Source organism: Somniosus microcephalus, unplaced genomic scaffold (genome assembly GCF_052327205.1).
Source record: "Somniosus microcephalus isolate GS21.2 unplaced genomic scaffold, FLI_Smic_1.0 scaffold1151, whole genome shotgun sequence".
Classification (NCBI taxonomy): domain Eukaryota; kingdom Metazoa; phylum Chordata; class Chondrichthyes; order Squaliformes; family Somniosidae; genus Somniosus; species Somniosus microcephalus.
In genome coordinates, this window is record NW_028226338.1 from 1 (window position 1) to 25,225 (window position 25,225).

At 43.3% G+C, this 25,225-nt stretch overlaps 1 long non-coding RNA gene across 1 annotated transcript in view; it reads right to left on the minus strand.

The window, feature by feature from the left end:
* Positions 1-414: 414 nt before the first annotated feature.
* Positions 415-25,225, minus strand: part of LOC147080791 (uncharacterized) — a 46,049-nt gene continuing 21,238 nt past the window's right edge. Inside the window, exon 3 of the long non-coding RNA XR_015077052.1 lies at positions 415-483. This is a non-coding gene — a long non-coding RNA (uncharacterized LOC147080791). The remainder of the gene's footprint in view (positions 484-25,225) is intronic.

The window sequence follows — 25,225 nt, forward strand, 5'->3', positions numbered from 1 at the left end:
GTCAGGAGGAATTATCTATATGTTGTTCCATTCCTCCTCTGTAACTGGGTTGCCACAAATCAAACTCACACAAGACACGTTGCTGTTGCTGATGGTTAGAAGTAAAATTACAGGTTTATAAAAATAACTTATGCAGTGGCAACCCAGTGATGATCTTTATCTTCCCTAGCACCAATAAAAAGTGCCATATTGTCAAATACTGAACAGCGAAATTTCAGAAAAAAGCAACACTTTATAAGCTGAGGGCAACAGAAATTCAGAGCAGCATTCCACATGTTGATTATATAAAAAAAATTATTAGTTAATATTCTGATGAAGTATTTCAGGTTATGCTGTATATCTCAATTTCTAAAGACATACCTTTCCAAATGACCCCTTGTCCAAGAACTTAAGAATCTCAAAATGTGTGAGGGTGTCGGCCTTTTCACAGCCTTCTTTCACAAGGCACGTAATTGGTATCTCCTGCTCATGTTCTTCATCTTGCTGGAGAAGAGGGGGGGGGGGGGGGGGAAATCAAACACACACTCAAGTACCAAGAAAAATGTATTTCTGCAAAATGAAAATACAAGCTGCATCTACACAAATTATTAAACTGGACACTTAATAGCAAGGTTTGAGAGTAAATTTCATCCTTCAGACAAGAATTTAGGGTAATCTTCATTCTCAATATGCATATCTCTACACCCTGTAGGATTCACAGCCTACCTTGATACACAGAGGAAACCCAGATGCCAGATGTTGTAGATAGCCGATGCCAGACATGGTTTCTTACCCAAGCCATATAAACCCTCCGAACCTGACCTGCAGCTGAACTGAAACAAATCAATTCCCCACCCCACAAGTCCATCTGATACGTGGAATTATGTTGTGGAGGATAGAGTGAAGGCGGTTCTACAGAACAGATTGCCTATCTTTCTTCATTCCAGATCCTCTGCACACTGCAGTGACAAATAAAGTAGCACAGATTTAGGAGGAGGTGGCCCACGTGTAGGAGCCATAACACCTGCTGTCAGGACCAATCTGCAGAGGGATCGTTGTATGTAGTGATTAAATTTATGCTGTAATGTTTACTCAGTGTGATGATTGAGTCATGTGACAATCTTGCATGTTACCTTCCCAGGAAGCGGTTACGGAACAGGTGGAATGTCCCTCAATCTAATTTTGGGCTTCCTTGTAAGATGGTAGCAGGGTTGGATAGTAGTCATGTAGGATGCACGCTGCCACCATTTGTTGTCTTGTTTAGTCATTTGTTTTCTTGGTAACAAACATTTGCGGATATGCCCTACATTACTCGGTGAGACAGGATGGCTCTGGAAGCATCTATACGGTGGAAACAACATCCCAGTTCTGACAGGGCAGTGGATAAAATAGAACAATTTCTCCACCCAAATCATACTGGGAAGTGACCTTGGATAAGCAGAGAGTCCTGTGCAGCTAGATTTCTAAATCAAATATGACCAATTATGATTAGGGCAGTTTTCCAGCGAGTAGATATACATATCTGAAGACCTTGAACAGTTGGTAAATTAACTTGAGGAACTAAGTTAAGTTCTCAACTCAGCATGACTGAGAGCCTAACTGGACACAAACTTCCAAGTAGCTTGCAAAAAACAGAATGCCAGCAGCCAATCTGCTAATTACCCAAACACAAGTGGGTCATAACGGGCTGAAATAGGGAACTGGGTGCTAAGTGGGTTCGATACTGGTTGTTCACCTCAGACCTGGGTTCAATTAGCCCAAAAGTGATAGGAAAGTCTCTTCTGTCTGCTGGCTGTAAGGGTCCTACATAAAATGAGTTTAGGTAGTTTCAATCCAGTTCTTCATAGGCATGGGCTTAAGCACAAAACTATCCCTAATTTGACACTGGTGCAGGGTGGTTGGTGTGAGAAATGGAAAATAGGTCACTAGTGCAGTAGCTCTTCTTGGGTTGGTGATGAGGTACACTATTGGGATAGTATCAAGGAAGCTTTAGCCTGCATCTGCCTGTGCAGTAACTGACCAGGGAGTGCTTGATGCAGATATTGGGCGCATGCCCCCAGCACATCTCAAAAGTTTTTTTAAAGCTCAAATTAATGCAACACAATGTGGATAAAATTGCAAATGTGATTATCCTTCCTGAATTTGAACTTGTGATTTCTGGGACCTGGCAACAAGAGCAGACCAGAATGAAAAGCTGACTGCACTGTCACTGAAATAATGCCTGCTGCATGGACTGGTTTGTTTTACCAAATAAATAATCTTTTGGCTATCATGGTTTCCTGTTTGAGCCAATTTTGTATCCAGCAATCTATTTTGTCAATATTCCACTCTAAGCTATTAACTTCCAGTGTGGAACTTTCCCTACAATTGACTTTATACTAATTGGTCTTCAGTTTACAGAAAAGGTTTCAACTCTAGCTGACGGGTTCAAAATAATCCTCAGGTATATTGCTCAATTTACATTTGACTGTTCTTGAAGCTTTTATTCCTTTTCATCAAAACTCACTTCAAAGTATTGCAGTTCATCCTAACTTCAAGATTATTTTTGTCCTCCCTCTCACCACCTTCTACGAGGGACTGCCAGTCTCGCTCGCTCTCCAAAATAAAACTCAATTCTGTGCCCAAAGTGCAGGAGCCTTAAACCAATCCAAATGGCACTAAAAAGGTTGCAATCGTAATCTGTATATCCACGAAGGAAGTTTTGATCATAAAAATCACTCAACCATTTTAAGTCAGTAATTCATGGGGCCCAGACAATTTATAAACTACTGATGAAGCTTTGTTCTTGCAGTTTAGTAATACTCCAACTTGTTACTATCTTATAGTTAACCGTAGAAAGGTTATCCTACGAGTAGGTGCAATTATAAAGGCATGGCTTTAGCCAAAAGTCTTTCAACTGTATAAAGCAGTAACAATCCCAATAACCCATACACTGATCTATTACTGTACACAGGCAGCACATACAGATAAGTGTACGCAACAATCCAAAATAAGTATAGCATAGTAGTTAAATGCATTCCTGATGTGGCTATGGAAATGTATCATAACCAGGCAATGAGCCACACAAACCATGAGGGTTTCAGGTTTTGATCCTTAGTCTGTGTTCAGTTAGCTGGTCTCAACTAGGGTAGTGGGTTAGATAGTCTGCCAGAAAGCGCCACTCTGTTGCTGCGTGATTGGTTGGATAGGGCTTGTGTGAACAGTATAGTGCTTGGTTGTGATATGAAGAGAGTCCATATGCCCACACACTCACCTGGAACCAAACCAGAGATCTCCGAAAACAGAGATCTTCTGATCTATATGCCTTAGTGCTGTATGGCAGTGCTTTTATCTATTAGATTGTTAGAGGAGCCATGGAGTTCAACTGTTTAATCTAAAGTATCCTTAAAACCTGCCACTGAGATGGCATTTTCCAAATCAGGCCAAGTTGCTCAATTAATTTACTACAAAGGCACCCATTGCAGTTGCAAGTTTCCGGAAAATGCCATACGGTAATGAGCAGAGAATGACTGAAGTGAAGTGTGTCAGCAAAAGGTCAGGTACTGGAGAAAATTGAAGAATTATGTAGTGCAGCGTCATCCCTAATTTAAAGGTCAGCAAGTGATTCATTTTCCTGAATACACCATACAATGGTCCTGCTACAGGAAAGGGTGCAACTAATAATACTTGCAAATGATACAGCCGTTAGCTGCAGAATAAAAATAAAACCTGCATAACGTTGCCTCAGTCTGACAGTAAAACCTCACAGAAAACATGTGGAGATGGAATTGGAGAGAGAATGTCAGAGTACATTACAACAGTGGAAGAGAATGTGTAAGGTCAGCTAAAGGAAGGAAGAAAAGCGTGAGTGAAAAACTGCAATGACCAAGGGCGACAACTCAGAGGCAGATCCCGAGCTTCCTAGATGAAGGCAGAAATGTCCAATGCTACAATAACCAACCCATTACAAAAAAGGAGATTTATATATTCTACTCATGTCAGAGGGGGAAGGTCTTAATACTGTAAAAAGACTAAATACGATGTGCCAGAATTTGCTATAAGTCATCCTCGGTTCCGAGGGACTGCCTAAGAAGATGATGAAATAACAGCAAGGCTAATGGCGCTCGCCGTTATTTATGCGTAAATGGTGCAGCAACTTCAGGCAAGCAGATGCGTGGTTAAATGCGAATATCCAAAAGCTGCTATCGGAGTTGCGCCTTCCGCCATTAGTTTCGTGAAAACAGCATTTCGCTGCCTGCCTCACCACCAACATGAATTTGGTGCATTTGCGCAGTAAATACGAGCCAACACCGCTGCAGATATTTCGGGCTAGTAATTAGTAGCGCAAGTACCCTGTTAATGTGAGGATTATTAATTACTGCCAATCAATGCCTCTGGCACTATAAATTAACTATTACAAGCATGGAGTCTCAGTCATAGGAACACAGAAATAGGAGTAGGCCATTCAGCCCCTCAAGGCTGTTCAATCATTCAGAGATCATGGCTGATCTGTATCCTAACTCCATTTACCTGCCATGGCTCCATACCCCTTTAATACCCTTGGCTAGCAAAAATCTATCGATCTCAGATTTAAAATTAATTGAGCTAGCATATACTGTTTTTTGTGGGAGTGCCCTTTGCTTGAAAAAGTTCCTAACTTCTCTCCTGAATGGCCTGGTTTTGATTTAAAGGTTACGTCTCTTTGTCCTAGACTCCTCTACCAGCAGAAAAAAGTTTCTCTATCTACCCTATCAGTTCCCTTCAAAATCCTAAAAACCTCAATCAAATCGCCACTTAACCTTCTATATTCCAGGAAATAAGCCTAATTTATGCAATCTCTCCTCACAATCTAACCCTTGGAGCCCTGGTAACATTCTGGTGAACCTGCACTGCACTCCTTACAAAGCCAATATATCTGAAGGTGGAGTGTCCAGAAATGTACACAGTACTCCAGATGTGGTCTTACCAGGGCTTTGAATAACTATGGCAAAACTTCCTCGTCTTTATATTCGAGCTCTCTCGATATAAAGGCCAACATTCCATTAGCCTTTTTGATTAGTTTTTGTACCTGACCACTACATTTTAGTGATCTGTGTACATGGACCCCTAAATCTCTTTGGGCCTCCACTGTTCCTAGCATTTTACTATTTAAAAGATACTCTGATCTAGCCTCTTCTCCAAAATGGATGACCTCACACCTACCTTCGTTGAAATCCATCTGAAATTGTTTTTCCCACTCAATCTATCAACGTCTCTGTAATTTTATGCTCCCATCTACACTACTTACTATGCCACCAATCTGTCATATTGGCAAACTTGGATATATGGCTCTCTTACTTTTTCTGTCTCTCTTTCTCGCTCAACCCAATCTTTCTTTCCTTCTCCATTTCTCTCTGTACCTGATTTGACACCGAATTCACCTATTCCTTAAAGTTCATTGGTTAAGGCGTTGCTCTGTTCACTCAGGCCCCAGATGCCGTTTCCCCTTGCTGTGCTGTTATCAGCTCGCACTTTCAGCAACTTAGTGGGTAAATTTTTTTTTTTTTTTTTTTTTGGAGTTGAAGAGTGCAGGGCAAGTCTAACTGACAACAGATGACATTAGATGCCCTGATTCAACAAAATTTAGCCTGACAAATACAGACGATAAACCTCAACTTGCCAGATGTACCTTTGAGTTTTGCATTTTAACTCGAGCTATAAATTTAATTTGGCTTTTGTTTGGCTTCTGAAAGATTTTCTTGATGCTAATAAATTCTACTGGTAGTTTAGCCTAAACTAATGGTCTGGCAGCATGGTGTTTTATTACCTATTGAAAAGGACAGGGGATTGTGTTGAGACGAAACCGCCAGTACAAAATAACTTTGTTAAAGTGTAATGGCTAACCTTGCAGCATGACAACACACAATTTCAAAAGGGGGCTTTGGGGTTCAGCCCATGGGAACTGTCTTTTGAATAAGGTGTGTTGGGAAGACAGCTTGAATGGCATCATTCAATACAGTGCCAGACACTGATTCAGACACTGATTAAATAGTTTTGTGGAAATTTGTACATCCTCAATGTGTTTTGCGGCACAAACCGCAGTTACTCAAGGTCAATCACATGAAGATGTTTGAGAATTAGATGACAAAAATATTAAAAAAACAAAACACCTTTATCAGATACAAAACAATTGATATGAAACACTTCATAAGTTGCCAGCTACTAAAATGTCTTTTTTTAAAAAAGGTTTCTTCTTCCAGCTGTAGATGAACACCAGGAATCTAGGTAAATAGAACTGAGAAAGGGTTAATTAATAACCTTGTAGTAAAGGGGCCTTTAGGGAAGAGTGACCATAATATGAGAGAATTTTATATTGAGTTTGAAAGTGATTTAGTTAAATCCAAAACTAGGGTCTTAAATCTGAACAAAGCAAACTACGTAGGTATGAGGGGCAAGTTGGCTAAGGTAGATTAGGAAACTACATTAAAGGGGTATGACTGTAGAGAAGCAATGGCTAGCATTAAAAAAAACATAATTTACAACAAATACACATTTCTTTAAGGCACAAAAACCTCACAGGAAAAGTGGTCCAACCATGGCTAACAAGATAAAGATAGTATTAAATCAAAGGAAGAGGCTTATAATGTTGCCAAAAAGAGTAGCAAGCCTGAGGATTGGGAGGATTTTAGAATTCAGCAAAGGAGGACCAAGAAATTGATAAAGGGAAAATAGAATGAGAGCAAACTAGCGAGCAACATAAAAACAGACTGTAAAAGCTTCTGCAAACATGAAAAGATTAGCAAAAGTAAATGTGGGTCCCTTATAGGCTGAGACAGGAGAAATTATAATGGGGAATAAGGAAATGGCAGAGAAATTAAACAAGTACTTCGTGTCTGTCTTCACGGAAGACACAAAAAACATCCCAGAAATAGTGGAGAGCCAAGGGTCTAGCGAGAATGAGGAACTGAAAGAAATTAGTATTAATAAAAAAAAGTACTGGAGAAATTAATGGGACTGAAAGCAGATAAATCCCTGGATGGCCTACATCCTAGAGTTTTGAAAGGAGGTGGCTAAAGAGATAGTGGATGCATTGGTTATCATTTTCCAAAATTCCATAGATTCTAGAACGGTTCCCGCAGATTGGAAGGTAGAAAATGTAACCCCACTATTTAAGAAAGGAGGAAGAGCGAAAACAGGGAACTACAGACCAGTTAGCCTGATATTAGTAGGGAAAATGCTAGAATCTATTATTAAGGATGTGGTAACAGGGCACTTTGAAAATAATAATAGGATTGAGCAGAGGCAACACAGATTTATGAAAGGGAAATTGTGTTTGATGAATCTGTTGATTTTTTAGGTTGGAGCTAGCAGAATAGATAAGGGGGGAAACCAGTGGATGTGGTGTATTTGGATTTTCAGAAGGCATTTGATAAGGTGTCACACAAGGTTATTAAACAAAATTAGGGCTCATAGGATTGGGGGTAATACACTAGCATGGATTGAGGATTGGTTAACAGACAGAAAACAGAGTAGGAATAAATGGGTCATTTTCAGGTTGGCAGGCTGTAACTAGTGGGGTACCGCAAGGATCAGTGCTTGGGCCTCAGCTATTCACAATCTATATCAATGATTTGGATGAGGGGACCAAATGTAATATATCCAAGTTTGCTGATGATACAAAGCTGGGTGGGAACATAAGTTGTGAGGAGTATGCAGAGAGGCTTCGAGGAGATATAGACCAGCTAAATGAGTGGGCAAGAACATGGCAAATGGAATATAATGTGGAGAAATGTGAAGTTATCCACTTTGGTAGGAAAAAATAGAAAAGCAGAGTATTTTTTAAATGGAGAGAGATTGGGAAATGTTGGTGTTCAGAGGGACCTGGGTGTCCTTGTACACGAATCACTGAAAGTTAACATGCAGGTACAGCAAGCAATTAGAAAAGCACATGGTATGTTGGCCTTTATTACAAGAGGATTTGAGTATAAGAGTAAAGACGTCTTACTGCAAATATATAGGGCCCTGGTGAGACCACATCCAGAGTATTGTGTACAGTTTTAGTCTCCTTACCCAAGGAAGGATATACTTGCCATAGAGGGAGTGCAACAAAGGTTCACCAGACTGATTCTTGGGATGGGGGGATTGTCCTATGAGGAGAGATTGAGTAGACTCGGCCTATATTCTCTAGAGTTTAGAAGAATGAGAGGTGATCTCATTGAAACATACAAAATTCTTACCGGACTTGACAGGGTAGATGCAGGGAGGATGTTTCCCCCTGGCTGGAGAGTCTAGAACCAGGGGTCACAGTCTCAGAATAAGGGGTCGGCCATTTAAGACTGAGATGAGGAGAAATTTCTTCTGAGGGTGGTGATTCTTTGGAATTCTCTACCCCAGAGGGCTGTGGAGGCTCAGTCGTTGAGTATATTCAAGACAGAGATCAATAGATTTTTGGATATTAAGGGAATCAAGGGATATGGGGATAGTGGAGTTGAGGTAGAATATCAGCCATGATCTTATTGAATGGCGGAGCAGGCTCGAGGGTCCAAATGGCCTACTCCTGTTCCTATTTACTGTATGTTCTTATGTAAATTTGTGCATTGTGCCTGATGTTCATTTATCACAGAATCCCCACAGTGCAGAGAGAGGCCATTTCGGCCCATCGAGCCTGCACCGACACATATCCCACCCGATCCCAGTATCCCCTACACCAACACATATCCCACCCTATCCCCGTAACCCCACGTATTTAATCCCCCTAACACTAAGGGTCAATTTATCATAGCCAATCAACCTAACCCGCACATCTTTGGACTGTGGGAGGAAACCGGAGCACCCGGAGGAAACCCACGCAAACACGGGGAGAATGTGCAAACTCCACACAGTCGCCCGAGGCCGGATTCGAACCCGGGTCCCTGGCGCTGTGAGGCAACAGTGCTAACCACAAGGATAAAACAGCTGATAAGGATAAAACAGAGTGCAGAGGAGAGAGAGAGAGAGGAGGAAGAATGTCCTTGCAACACATGGGTAAATCAGCAGTTCCCTGAGCCTAGCTGGTCAATGTAAAGCCAACACAGGGTCTGCACCAGCATGACTCGATGGTGGTGTTGGGCAATGTATAAAATGAGCAATTGTTTTTCAGGGATTTCGTTCTGTTGAAATACATTCCAGGAAAAGTATTGCCATTGCTTTATCATGAACAGCACAGTTTGTAAATGAATATAAATACATGGTTTTGCAATGAGTACTGTTTATTTCTATATTAAGTAAATTGTTGTTGTATAGACTAAGTTTTGTCTGACGTAGCACATTCCATTAAGCTAGCATAGAGGCAAGGATTCTCGGCTTGATCCCTGGGCCTTGCTACGGTTTGCCTAGTGAGCAGATAAAGAGTTGCCCCTGCTTATAGGGAACACAAGGTCTGCTTATGCAAGTGGGCAGTGATGCTGAACCCAGGTAGAATATCACTGAAATATTTAACAAATATCCTGCTCAAGTTCTATGTGCTATAGATATAACAAATGATGTAATAGCAAAATACTGCGGATGCTGGAAATCTGAAACAACAGAAAATGCTGGAAATACTCAGCAGGCCAGGCAGCATCCGTGGAGAGAGAAACAGAGTTAACGGGTCCCAGACCTGAAACGTTAACACTGTTTCGCTCTCCACGGATGCTGCCTGGCCTGCTGAGTGTTTCCAGCATTTTCTGTTGTTATTTTATAACAAATGATGATGTGCCATCCAGCAACAAATTAACAGTAGGGAGAATAAGCTGTTACTACCCTCCAAACATAGTTGTGTTGATATGCATAATAATTTTCTTCTTTGGCTGTACATCATTTATCTCATCTTGCCCTCCGCCAGAGTAAAAAAAGGAGGTAACAGTCTGCAAATTCCAGGATAGATAAATAAGAGCACATTAAAAATATAAGCACATGGATTGTTTGATGGAAAGCAAAAACCTTTAGCCAGGTACAATGTTAATGAATTTGTTATTGCACAAGGTTAAGCTTTTACAGGATATGTATAGAAAATATTTGTTTTTAAATCCTTTTGCAACTCACGTTAGTGATTTCCAGGATAGACATTTTTTTTTTTAAACATTGTGGTTAAGATTAAGTGCATTCAGCCCAATGAGTTACATTCAATGTTGGACATGTTCTGATGCATTTCAGAAGCAGTACAAATTTTATCAATATTCAACACTGAAATTTCCTTTGTAGTAACTTATAATTGAATTTCCCCAACTAATTAAGCAGCTGTCTATGCTCCCATGCCCACCCCATTCCAGCATTTGCAGCAGAGCCTCCCGAGCCCTAATCTTTGGAACCCCTTCTCCAAATCCTTCATTTTTCACCTTCCGCAGCTTTAGAAATCATCTCAAAACATTTCTTCAACTAAGCTTTCGCTCAGCTATCCTAAACCTTCTGCAAAGGGTGGGCACTCGCTTCTCTTCTCTGTGAGGCACTTTGGACATTTTTCTACATTATTACAGTAATAAATTCAAGTAGTAGCTTGGCTCACCAGTAGCATCCTCATTTTCGAATCAGATGGTTGTGGGTTCAAGCACCAATTCAGGACTTGAGCACAATCGATGCTGATGCTTCTGTGCAGCACTGACATTGCTGCATTGGCAGGGATGCTGCCTTTCGAATGAAGCATTACAGAGGTCCCGTCTGCTAGTTCAGGTGGACGAAAAAGGTCCCATGGAATTATTCAAAGAGCAGGAAGCTCTCCCAGTGTCCTGGCTACCGTTCCTTCTTTATCAGATAATGTTAGTGGTGTTGGTTAATGTTCCAGAAAACAGCCAGTGAACGAAATTGTGTAAATATTGGTGATGCAGTTGCCTACAATACTGACTGCACGTCAAATGTAATTCACTAGCCATGAAGCATCTTTGAGATGTCTTGAGGACATGAAAGGCCAGTGTTTGTTGACCTACATTGTTTCCCAGTCCAGCAAGGCCTCGATTTTAAAGTTCTCATTCATGATTTCAAATCCCTCCATGGCTTCGCCCTTCTCTATCTTTGTAACCTCCTCCAGCCCTACAACCTTCAAGGATCTCTGCGCTCCTCCAATGCCCGCCTCTTGCGCATCCTCAATTTTCATCGGCCCAACTTTGGCGGCCGTGGCTTCAGCTGCCTAGGCCCCAAGCTCTGGAATTCCCTCCCTAAACCTCTCCAACTCTATCCTCCTTTAAGATGCTCCTTAAAACCTACATCTTTGACCAAGCTTTTGGTCATCTGTCCCAATATCTCCCAATGTGGCTCAATGTCAAATTTTGTTTGATAATGCTCCTGTGGAACACCTTGGGATGTTTTACTACATTAAAGGTACTATATAAATGTAAGTTGCTCTATAGTCCTTGCTGTATGACCATTTGAAAAGTTTTCATAAAAGGGCAGCTTCCTTTTAATATATAAAAAAAAAGTTGTTCATCGTCATTTCATTTTAAAGCAGCAAAGATGTGCACAAGTGCTAGACCATTCACTTTTAACAAATTTAAGCACCAAATAAGTGTGTAACACTACTATATGCACTGCCTTCAAAGCCTGCTGGGACAGCTGATTAGGAGCATATTGCAGAGGATGCCTCTTAAAAGAATGACGATCCTCCAATATTGATCATGTTTCTTCAGTTGGCAGCGATCACACTATGCCAGAGATTGGTCACATAGAGCTCAGGATGAGGAGGCATTGCCTTTCCAGGCCACCACCTCAGATTCAGAGCAGAGTCCTAGGTCTATTTCCATGATTAGGATAACAGTCACCAGTAAGGAGTCATTACTGATTTCATGAACTCATGAGCATGAGATGACAGCTGCTATCATTGAACCAAAACTACAAAGGACAGGACCCCTGGCATCCAAATAATATATTCAACTTCAGCGACATGAAATAGGTAAAAAGAATGGAAAAGTATTATCTTTGCAGAACAAAGCCAAGTTGAGTAAGAGTTCAGGATGAAGTTCAAGAACAGGACAATTCTCAGACTAAAAAATCTAAATTTGGCTCCTTGAACACTAGTGACTGGAGTTGCTAATCTCAGCCAGAGGAAGTGGAAACTTGCGGCATTCCCAATACAAGACGGAGAAAGTCACTGCACATTGGCTCCTGTGCATCTGTTGCAGTGCTACTGGCAGAGGCCTCAATTAGTTCAAACACATCTGGTGCTTTTGGCAACTACAAAATGAGCAGGGTGGAAATCAGTTCTCCTAGTCTTGAATCAGCTCCTCAGTTACAAAACTAGGAGATTGTCGCCTGGAAGATTTGGTCCTTGACGTCCTTAGTCTTCTGTAAAGTTTTTTTTGAACTTAATTCGAGAGAAAGATAAAAGTAGTCATGTGCATGTCACCCACTTTTGTAAGCTTTAGGGCTTGCATGGCATCAGTCAAGTGGGAAATTTTATTTTGGGTAGCCCAACTGATGTGTGTGTAAACTATGCTCAACAGTCTCCAAACTAATCTACCGACAAATCCATACAAGTAAGGTTTCACTTTGCCCATAGAGTGCACACACACTCCATAGAGAGACACACTCAACTTATTAAAGTCCAAAAAGCTTATTCACAGGTTAGAGACTGCCTTGTGTGTGTACAGGGATAATGTTTAACCAGTTAAATTCTTACAGCTTAGTAGAAAAAAGCAAATGGTACGCTTCTCGATGCTTATCCAACTAGGCTTACCCTACCCATTAGGGCCTGGCTTGCAGTAAGGATAATGCTAGCCTGCAGTGACAGAGTTACCCCTGAGGTCCCATTAATGAGCTGGGCTGCTGGCTGGTCAACAATGACTAGTGCCCTGGCACAGGAATTATATTACCTAGCCCACCACATAGGATTGACCCAGTACCAGGCTTCCATTAATTAAATATATCAGCTTACTGCCTCTTTCCCCCTCCACTGCTCCCTCCCTAAGGAAAACGCAGTCATTAGACCACTGCCAAGTGTGGGTTTGCACCCTCAGAGCTCACATCAGATATCAGGAACTCGACCACAGTGGCTGGGCAGTGTATGAATTGCTACCATGGCACAGCATGGACACACACCATATTCCACTAAATGGCGATTCCATAATTTGGCAGTAAAGAGTTTCAGTTGCAGCTGCTTGCTTCTCTGAAATCCAATCACAGTAGGCAAGGAATCGAGGTGTGGTGTTGCACACAGCCTCCAGGTAAAGCATTCCAACAGCTGTCATAGCAAGCCTGAGTTTCATCATGAGCTTTATGGTAGACATAATAAAACATACCTGCTGAGAGACTGGCTTCTTTCCAGGGCTTAGCAACAGATCAGTTTAGGCTCGCTCCCTCCAACGGTTGTTTCTTTTTGCCATAAATGCACCTCAGTTTGGTCTTGGATCTCATAAGGGAAGCCACCCACCCCTTCTGCCAGCCCCACTTTCTGCCTAGCGGTTTTGAACCACGAAGGGAAGCTATTTGGACATACAGTATGCAAAATTCTACTAGCAGAACTTGCATTATGAGTTTCCAGTTCGATTTGTTCTTCAATGAGAAGAAAGTGGACGATACTGGACATATTTCACTCAAAAGACCCCCAAATGCAAAATTATGATTTCTAGAATTGAGAACATGGCACAATACCTTAATAAAACAAAGTCCAATAATGGTTGCAAACAAACTGAAGATACCAGAAGCTTTTTCTTTTTACAGCAAAAAGATCAGATAACTAATTAAAAGCATCTTAGAATAAGAGTCCCAGTGATACTTCCCAGCTAAATTGCACTTGTAGGGAAGGGTCCAAACAGTTATGCACCACCTTTTCGTCATTGCTAGAACAGTAACATTTCATAATGATGTAGGCCATAATTTAATTACTCCAACAAAAATTATTGATTTCTTACTGTAAATCAACTAAAGTTCAACCTTCACTTATAGTTGGGAATAACGGCATCCCTACATTGGTGGAAGTAATGCAATTGGTCGAGTCCTAGGATATCCTAGTCGCTCATCGGATATCAACACTTGCCAAACCCAAAGGTTGGACAGACCTGCAATCAATGCTGATTGAAGGTACGTGGCACCAACAGGCCCTGCCAACAGATCATGGTTGTCCAGTGTATATTCAAGGGGACAAACCTGCAAATGGGATCTACTCACAAATCATTTTTCCCTTTTCTTAGGGGGTAGAAGAATGCCTTTGTTTCTTAACCTGTCCCATTACCATCTCCTTTCACCTTGAATATCGCTTAATGTCTCAATCTCTCCTGCCTTCGATCCCATCAGAGCTTCCCTTTTGTTCTTTCATCCCCTCCCCCATTTCCCAGCCCCAACACTTGCTTAAAAATCTGTTCCATTTCCTGCTTTTTTCCAGTTCTGACGAAAGGTCATCGACCTGAAACGTTAACTCTGTTTCTCTCTTCACAGATGCTGCTTGACCTGCTGAGTATCTCCAGCATTTTCTGTTTTTATACCTTATATAAATTAACTGCCATGGGCATGCATTGCCAGTAACAATCTATGGTACTCAATGGTAGTTTGACATCATACACCAACATCAACCAACAGACCAAAGGGATGTTCTAATCAAGGTAAGCTTGAATAGATTGCATTACAACATGTAATCCAGGATTGAATGTTTCTGAAAGGGGCATGGTAATTTTCCCCTGTGGAGTGACTGCAAACCCCATTTATATGTACAGGTTGAAGAAATAAAGGATTATATGTTTTAATTTCTGCACTCAAAGTAGCAACCACAGAAAATAACGATGAAAGGACTTGCATTCTCTTCTACAGCTATCATATCAAAAAGCCCAATAAAAAGTGTCCAAACTAAAAAATGTAACAAGTAAAAATTTTTTTATAGCATGCCAGAGATCTTCAGATGCTCGTTTAAAACAACTAGCATAGATCTCTGATCTGCAATAATTCCTGGTACAGACTATAATCTCAGCTACAAACATCTATCGAGCTCCAAATGGATGTGCGGTTCATTTGTGAATGTGGACAAACGTCTTGTGTTCATGAGTACGGCAAATACTACTTGCGTTTGTAGACAGGGTTTATTTGTAGCAATTAACTGTACAATATCCACTCCATTTTATGAACTTTAGGTATTACACATTTTGTTCCAAATTAATTCAACGCAACTCCAAAAGGGAAGATTTATTCACCTCTTCTGCAAAAACTTAAGTCTGAACTGCATTCGAGACGGTTTCCTAGAACAATACGTTATGGAACCAACCAGGAAACAGGCTATTTTGGATCTTGTATTGTGTAATGAGACAGGGTTAATTAGTGATCTCATAGTAAAGGAACCTCTGGGGAAGATTGATTATAATATGATAGAATTTCACATTGAGTGAAATACTCAGTCGAAAAGGAGCGTCTTAAGCTTAAATAAAGCCAATTACATAGGTATGAGGGGTGAGTCAGCCAAGGTAGATTGGGAAATTAGATTAAAAAGTATGACGTTTGATAAGCAGTGACAAACATTGAGAAATATTCCAAAATTCTCAACGAATATACATTCCATTGAGAAATAAAAACTCCACGAGAAGTGATCCATCTGTGGCAAACTAAAGATGTTAAGGATAGTATTAGACTAAAAGAGGCTTATAATGTTGCGAAGAATAGTACAGGAAACTCTCGATTTACCGGCACCCAAACAACCGGAAATCTCGGTTAACCGGCAAAATTCAGGAGTAGGTTCAGTTAAGTTTTTCTTCATACTCGTGGCTGTTTCTTGATTCTTGGCTGTGTAATCGGAGGATCCTGCACTTGTTGCTAAGCAACAGGGACACTTGGTTTGTGGTCGAGTTTCTTGCAGCTGTTGCGAAGCAACAGGGAAGCTTGGATTTGTGGCTATGTACGGAGCTCTCGTACCTTTCACCTAGAACTCTCTGTAATCCGGACTTTTTGATAAACCGGCACCACGCCGGTGCCGGATTTTAAAAAAAAGTGTTTCCTGTAGTAAGCCTGGGGATTGGGAAAGCTTTGGAAACCAGCAAAGGATGACCAAAAAATTGATAAGGGAGAAAATCGAATGAGAGTAAACTAGCAAGAAATACAAAAACAGATTGTAAGAGCTTCTACAAGTATGTAAAAAGGAAGAGAGGAACAAAAGTCAGCGTTGGTCCCCTAGAGGTTGACAGGTGAAATTATAATGGGGAATAAGGAACTGAGACTTTAAACAAATATTTTGTATCTGTCTTCACAGTAGAAGACACAAAAAGCATACCAAAAATGGTGGGGAACCAAAGGGCCCAATAAGAGTGAGGAACTTAAAGTAATTAATATCAGTAGAGAAAAAGTACTCGAGAAACTAATGGGACTGAAAGCTGACAAATCCCCTGAACCCGATGGCCTACATCCTAGGGTTCTAAAAGAGGTGGCTGTAGCGGTCCCACGGGTTGTCCTTTACATTGAGATACATAATTCTCTAACTTAACTTATGCATGTATAACTTACCTTTCTTTAGTTTAACTTATTTATGCATGTATAACTTACCTAACTGTATGTATTTAATTTACTTAATTGTATTACTTACCAGTTAGGGCTGTTACCCCTTTAACTTACCTGTTGGGCCGTTGCCCCTTTAAGAGGCGACCTAACGCACTGACGTCACGCATCACGTGACGCACTCGCGCCGGCCCGACTCGGTCTTCCAAGACGGCCGCCGGCACAGCCCGGCGTACCGCGACTTCGGCCGCATCGGCCAGCCGACGGGAGCGACGCGATCTCCCGCCCCCCGCGGCAAGCACCGGCACAGCCCGGCCTCAACGGCCAGCCTCCGTACCGGGAGACGCGCTGACGCAACGACGCGGTCACGTGACGCCCCAAGCGCGGGCAAACGTGACGACGCGATCACGTGACGCCCACGGCGTGGGAACACAGCAGAGCGTGATGACGTCATCATGCTCCCCACAGGACCGCGAAATCATTCCTCGTGGAGTCCCCGCTGGGACAAGACCTACGCCACAGTGCTCCTACAGTCAGCCATCTTACCTGCTGTAATTAGTCTGTTCCTGTAAATAAACAACTTGTTAATAGTTCGTCGAAGTCAAACTCTCTTATTTAGTGGCGATCTACACTAACCGCTACATGGCTGCATAGTGGATGCATTGGTTGCGATCTTCCAAAATTCCCTAGATTCTAGAACAGTCCCAGCAGGTTGGAAGGTAGCAAATATAACCCCACTATTCAAGAAAGGAGGGAAGAGAGAAAACAGGGAACTACAGGCCAGTTAGCCTGACATTAGTCGCTGGGAAAATGCATTATTAAGGAAGTGGTAACAGGGCACTTAAAAAATCATATGATTAGGCAGAGTCAACATGGTTTTATGAAAGGGAAATCCCGCTGAACAAATTTATTAGAGTTTTTTGAGGATGTAACTAGCAGGATAGATAAAGGGGAACCAGTGGATATAGTATATTTGGATTTCCAAAAGGCATGTGATAAGGTGCCACATAAAAGGTTGCTACATAAGATAAGGGCTCATGGGGTTGGGGATAATATACGAGCATGGATAGAGACAGACAACAGTAGAGATAAACGGGTCATTTTCTGGTTGGCAGGCTGTAACTGGTGGGGTGCCACACGGATCAGTGCTTAGGCCTCAGCTATTTACAATCTATATAAATGGCTTAGACGAAGGGACCAAGTGCAATGTATCCAAGTTAGCTGACGATACAAAGCTAGGTGGGAAAGTAGGTTTTAAGAAGGACACAAAGAGCCTGCAAAGGGATATAGACAGGTTAAGTCAGTGGGCAATAAGAAGGCAGATGGAGTATAATGTGAGGAAATGTGAAGTTATTCACTTTGGTAGGAAGAGCAGAAAAAGAGAATATTTTTTAAATGGTGAGAAACTATTAAACGTTGGTGTTCAGAGAGATTAGGTGTCCTCGTACAGGAAACACAACGTTAGCATGCAGCTACAGCAAGGAATGAGGAAGGCAAATGGCATGTTGGCCTTTATTGCAAGAGGGTTGGAGTACAAGAGTAAGGATGTCTTACAATTTTGCCGGGCTTTGGTGAGCCCACATCTGGAGTACTGTGAACAGTTTTGGTCTCCTTATCCAAGGACATACATGCCTTGGAGATGGTGCAAAGGTTCACTAGATTGATCCCTGGGATGACAGGGTTGTTTTGAGAGATTGAGCCGATACTCTCTGGAGTTTAGAAGAATGAGAAGTGATCTCATTGGAACATAAGATTCTGAGGGGGACTGACAGGGTAGATGCAAAGAGGTTGTTTTCCTTGGTTGGAGAGTCTAGAACTAGGGGGTATAGTCTCAGGCCATTTGAGACTGAGATGAGGAAGAATTTCTTCACTCAGAGGGTTGTGAGTCTTTGCAATTCTCTACCCCAAAGAGCTGTGGAAGCTGAGTCACTGAGTATATTAAAGGCTAAGGTAGATAGCTTTTTGGACTCTAGGGGAATCAAGGGATATGGGGATCGGGCAGAAAAGTGGGGTTGAAGTCAAAGATCAGCCGTGATCTTATTGAATGGCGGAGCAGGCTCGAGGGGCCGTACAGCCTACTCCTGATTCTTATGTTCCTATGCCTGCAAATGTTTTCTAAAGAACATGGCACACCATCTTCAAAGGAATATTTAATTTGAACAATTTCCGTTGCAAGCTGAGCAAGTAATGTTCTATCTAAGCAAGTAATGTTCTATCTAAACATAACATCTCGTGCATTAAAATACAAGTTAAAAACAAAAATGTTCAACCTTGTAGAAGGAATCTAACTACAGAATGCTCGATTCCCTGAAATCACGAGATATGCGGAGATCATCACATTTTCAAAGTTCATGGCTCCACTACAAATGCTTGTGCAAGTACAGCTCAAAATGACAAGCCTATGACAAGCATAAAAGTGGTTCAGACCAAGGCCACTGCTTTTACATCATTAGACAAGTTTAAGAAAGCTGCCAGCATTTACAAAGCCATCAATTTCAAACTGTCTTGACGGTATTTCAAAATGATTTTGAAGAATTCTTTATTTTTTATTCGTTTATGGGATGTGAGCGTCGCTGGCAAGGCCAGCATTTATTGCCCATCCCTAATTGCCCTCGAGAAGGTGGTGGTGAGCCGCCTTCTTGAGCCGCTGCAGTCCGTGTGAAGGTACTCCCACAGTGCTGTTACGTAGGGAGTTCCAGGAATTTGACCCAGCAATGATGAAGGATCAGCAATATACTAAGTCAGGATGGTGTGCGACTTGGAGGGTGGCGTTCCCATGCGCCTGCTGCCCTTGTCCTTCTAGGTGGAAGAGGTCGCGGGTTTGGAGAGTTGCTGCAGTGCATCATGTAGATGGTACACACCGGTGGTGGAGGGAGTGAATGTTTAAGGTGGTGGATAGGGTGCCAATCAAGCGGGCTGCTTTGTCCTGGATAGTGTTGTTGGAGCTGCACTCATCCAGGCAAGTGGAAAGTATTCCATCACACTCCTTACTTGTGCCTTGTAGATGGTGGAAAGGCTTTGGGGAGTCAGGAGGCGAGACACTCGCCACAGAATACCCAGCCTCTGACCTGCTCTAGTTGCCACATGTGGCTGGTCCAGTTAAGTTTCTGGTCAATGGTGACTCCCAGGATGTTGATGGTGGGGGATTCGGTGATGGTAATGCCATTGAATATCAAGGGAGGTAGTTAGACTCTCTCTTGTTGGAGATAGTCATTGCCTGGCACATCTGTGATGCGAATGTTACCCGCCACTTATCAGGCCAAGCCTGAACGTCGTCCAGGTCTTGTTGCTTGCGGGCATGGACTGCTTCATTATCTGAGGAGTTGTGAATGGCGCTGAATACTGCAGTCATCAGCGAACATCCCCATTTCTGACCTTATGTTGGAGGGAAGGTCATTGATGAAGCAGCTGAAGATGGTTGGGCCTAGGACACTGCCCTGAGGAACTCCTGCAGCGATGTCCTGGGGCTGTGATGACTGACCTTCAACCACCACAACCACCTTCCTTTGTACTAGGTATGACTCCAGCCATTGTAGCGTTTTCCTCCCCCCCCCACCCCACTTCCCATTGACTTCAGTTTTACTAGGGCGCCTTGATACAACTGAATACACAAAACTAGTGTGAAACCCATCTGATTCACTAATGTCCTTTAAGGAAGGAAATCTGCCGTCCTTACCTGGTCTGGCCTACATGTGACTCCAGACCCACAAAAATGTGGTCGACTCTTAATGCCCTCTGAAATGGCCTAGCAAGCCACTCAGTTGTAAACAACCACTACGAAAAACAATAATAAAACCGTACAGACCACCCGGCATCGACCTCGGCACCGGAAACGACAACGGCAAACCCAGCCCTGTCGACCCTGCAAAGTCCTCCTTACCAACATCTGGGGGCTTGTGCCAAAATTGGGAGAGCTGTCCCACAGACTAGTCAAGCAACAGCCTGACAGTCATTATTACCAAATCATACCTTACAACCAATGTCCCAGACACCACCATCACCATCCCTGGGTATGTCCTGTCCCACTGACAGGACAGACCCACCAGAGGTGGTGGCACCGTGGTATACAGTCGGGAGGGAGTAGCCCTGGGAGTCCTCAACATTGACTCAGGACCCCATGAAGTCTCATGGCATCAAGTCAAACATGGGCAAGGAAACCTCCTGCTAATTACCACCTACTGCCCTCCCTCAGCTGATGAATCAGTACTCCTTCATGTTGAACACCAATTGGAAGAAGCACTGAGAGTAGCAAGGGCACAAAATGTCCCCCGGGTGGGGGACTTCAATGTCCATCACTAAGAGTGGCTCGGTAGCACCACAACTGACCGAGCCCTAAAGGACATAGCTGCCAGACTGGGTCTGCGACAGGTGGTGAGGGAACCAACAAGAGGGAAAAACCTACTTGATCTCGTCCTCACCAATCTACCTGCTGCAGATGCATCTGTCCATGACAGCATTGGCGGAAGTGACCACCGCACAGTCCTTGTGGAGACGAATTCCCGTCTTCATGTTGAAGATACCCTCCACCGTGTTGTGTGGCACTACCACAGTGCTAAATGGGACAGATTTCGAACAGATCTGGCAACTCAAAACTGGGCATCCATGAGGCGCTGTGGGCCATCAGCAGCAGCAGAATTGTATTCAACCACAATCTGTAACCTCATGGCCCGGCATATCCCTCACTCTACCATTACCATCAAGCCGGGAGATCAACCCTGGTTTGACGAGGAGTGCAGGAGAGCATGCCGGGAACAGCACCAGGCATACCGAAAAATGAGGTGTCAGCCTGGTGAGGCTACAACACAGGACTACCTGCATGCCAAACAACAGAAGCAACATGCGATAGACAGAGCTAAGCGATCCCACAATCATCGGATCAAATCAAAGCTCTGCAGTCCTGCCACATCCAGTCGTGAGTGGTGGTGGACAATTAAACAGTTAACAGGAGGAGGCGGCTCCAAAAATATCCCCATCCTCAATGATGGTGGAGCCCAGCACGTGAGTGCAAAAGACAAGGCTGAAGCACTTGCAACTATCTTCAGCCAGAAGTGCCGAGTGGATGATCCATCTCTGCCTCCTCCCGAGGTCCCCAGCATCACAGATGCCAGTCTTCAGCCCATTCAATTCACTCCACGTGATGTCAAGAAACGGCTGAAGACAGTGGATACTGCAAAGGCTATGGGCCCTGACAACATTCCGACAATAGTACTGAAGACTTGTGCTCCAGAACTAGCTGCGCCCCTAGCCAAGCTGTTCCAGTACAGCTACAACTCTGGCATCTAACAGGCAATGTGGAAAATTGCCCAAGTATGTCCTGTCTACAAAAAGCAGGACAAATCCGACCCGGCCAATTACCATCCCATCAGTCTACTCTCAATCATCAGCAAAGTGATGGAAGGTGTCGTCGACAGTGCTATCAAGCGGCACTTACTCAGCAATAACCTGCTAACTGACGCCCAGTTTGGGTTCCGCCAGGGCCACTCAGCTCCTGACCTCATTACAGCCTTGGTCCAAACATGGACAAAAGAGCTGAACTCAAGAGGTGAGGTGAGAGTGACTGCCCTTGACATCAAGGCAGCATTGGATCGAGTGTGGCATCAAGGAGCCCTAGCAAAACTGAAGTCAATGGGAATCAAGGGGAAAACTCTCCATTGGTTGGAATCATACCTAGCACAAAGGAAGTTGGCTGTGGTTGTTGGAGGTCATTCATCCCAATCACATGACATCACTGCAGGAGTTCCTCAGGGCAGTGTCCTAGGCCCAACCATCTTCAGCTGTTTCATCAATGACCTTCCCTCCATCATAAGGTCAGAAGTGGGGATGTTCGCTGATGATTGCACACTGCTCAGCACCATTCGAGACTCGTCAGATACTGACGCAGTCCGTGTCCATATGCAGCAAGACCTGGACAACGTTCAGACTTGGGCTGACAAGTGGCAAGTAACATTCGCACCACACAAGTACCAGGCAATGACCATCTCCAACAAGCGAGACTCTAACCATCTCACCTTGACATTCAATGGCATTACCATCGCTGAATCCCCCACTATCAACATCCTGGGGGTTACCATTGATCAGAAACTGAACTGGACCAGCCATATAAATACTGTGGCTACAAGAGCAGGCCAGAGGCTGGGAATTCTGCAGCGAGTGTCTCACCTCCTGACTCCCCAAAGCCTTTCCACCATCTACAAGGCAGTCAGGAGTGTGATGGAATACTCTCCACTTGCCTGGATGAGTGCAGCTCCAACAACACAAGAAACTCGACACCATTCAGGATAAAGCCGCCCGCTTGATTGGCACTCCATCCACCACCTTCAACATTCACTCCCTCCACCACCGGCGCACTGTGGCTGCAGTGTGTACCATCTACAAGATGCACTGCAGCAACTCGCCAAAGCTCCTTCAACAGCACCTTCCAAACCCGCAACCTCTACCACTTAGAAGGACAAGGGCAGCAGACGCATGGGAACATCACCACCTACAAGTTCCCCTCCAAGCCACACACCATCCTGACTTGGACCTGTATTGCCGTTCCTTCACTGTCACTTGGCCAAAATGCTGGAACTCCCTTCCTAACAGCATTGTGGGTGTACCTACACCATATGGACTGCAGCGGTTCACCACCATCTTCTCAAGGGCAATTAGGGATGGGCACTAAATGCAGGCCTAGCCAGCGACGCCCACATCCCATCAATGAATAAAAAAAAAGAACTGCAAGTTTAAATACAACATTGTTCCTTGGTTTAAAATGTCTTTCCACTTCTCAGTGGTACAGCGGGTAAAAGTACCTTGTAGTTTTACATGAGCTTGAAAAGGTTCTGCATCTGCACGAAGTTAGCAGATAGCAGGGTAGTGTTATGACCACCACAGTGGTCCTTGGTACACCATTTAGAGCACTTAGAGACGAGTGGAACAGAAAAGCACATTACCAAGAACTTTTGTTATCAAGGATCATTGATCAAAGCATGCACATCTCAACAGAATTTAGCTTGGCTCCAATAACTCCCACACCAGTGCTGATATACCATCCTGTGCGGGGGATGTTAAACCAAACCTATTTGGGAAATAAGAGCATCAGAAAACAAAACAGTACCATGAACCTACAAAGTACAACTGGCAATGGGCTTCTTAGTTCAATCATGCTTGCAAAAAAAAATCTTCCAGCATACCTAAAAAAAGCCACCAATCCAATAAACCGCAGTCTCAAATGGGTAGCCCCTACTAGAAATGGAAAAATGGCCCAGAACACATTCAACAGAGGATAGAGGGCCAAACTATAGCAGAAGCTTCTTATATGAACAGGCCATGATAGTGACATTCAACAGAGGTCTACCTGTCAAATGCATGAAGGAGGATTTCCTTCACCCATTGGCTCGCCTGGCACACGTGATCCCAGGGACGCTTGTGAAGCGCTTGCGCCCCTGGGATACCTGTGCCTCTGCGCACATGCACCAGGAGAGGCCCAGGAGCGGAAATGGCCGGACCTTGGGAGCCTTCAGGTAATCCACACGCTGGAAGCCTCCCATCGGAAATTACGGGCCATTGAAACTTGCCTATAAACTTGTGGCCCTGAATTTGTGGTCGGAGGCTTCCCGCGGGGAAATGCCTCTGATCTGCAAATAAAATGCCCGTGTACCTGGTGGTCTGGGCGGTATGGAGATTCGCGGTCCTGGGCCTCTCTGGGCACCTGCAGGTAGAGCCCATGTATCCCAGGTGTGCATGCGGTTCGCAAGCGCCCATGGGATCATGTGGGCCAGTTCAACAAATGAAAGGAGGGGATCCCCATTCATGCAAATAGCCTAACTCTCCACCCGTGGATGCCCTTTTCCAGGGATGCGTTGGATCAGTCGAAGATTCTTGACAGATCGCAAGTTCTGGGTTTTCGCGCGTGAAAACCTTGAACTGCATTATAAATGTGAATTTTTTTAATTTTTAAAACTTATGCTGGTAAAAGCAGGCCTTACGCCTGCTTTTACCAGGCGTAAGATTTTTAAGGAATTTCAGCAGGCGGAGGTTCTGCAGAAAGCAGAACTCTCCACCCACAGAGGCCCTTCTCCAGGGCAGACGTGCGATCTGTCAAGATTGGAAGTGCTGGTTTTCAGCTTTGCATGCCTGAAACCGGCATTTGCGAGGTCCCTATGGGGGAGTACACAGCTCGTACACACCCATAGGGATCAGAAAATACAGGCCATTATGTTGCAAAATATGTAACTTTTGTAAGAAACTTTAATTTTGGTATTACAGTATATACTTCAGTTAGAGAAGAGTTGGCATTTGAAAGAATTTTCAAAAAAAAAATCTATCTTTTTCCTTTTTTATATTGGTAAAAATTTGGTGACTGTTCATGCTTAATTCATTGTTTTTACACGTTTAGTATGTAGTACTTTTTCCCCAAGATGATCGATACCAGTATTTTTGTACTTCATTAACACGTGAGGCAATTTTCCACTCCCTAGCATTGTGAATTAAATGCAAAACTATATTTTGCTTAATTTTGACTTAATTGGTTCAGTGTCGGTCTGCTTTCTAATTGACGGTGTATATCTGGGCAAGCCTGAAAATCAATTTATCACAAAATTGATTGAGAAAAGGTGTTGGCCTTTATTTATTAGCAGCATGACACATGGAGGCCACAGATGCAATTTATGAGGAGCCCAATATAGCAACTGTTTAAAAGATAACTTGAGAAATGTCATGGAAAATGCATTATTTTTAGTATTAAAGATACTAACATCTGTGTAGCTCTATTGCCATCATATATTAAGGTTTGTTTTGGCATAATTATGAAGGTGAAAACTTGATATATGGCCACCCCATGAAGATGGGGATTTCCCAGATCTACCAACAAACTAGTGGTTAGCACCCTTCAAAG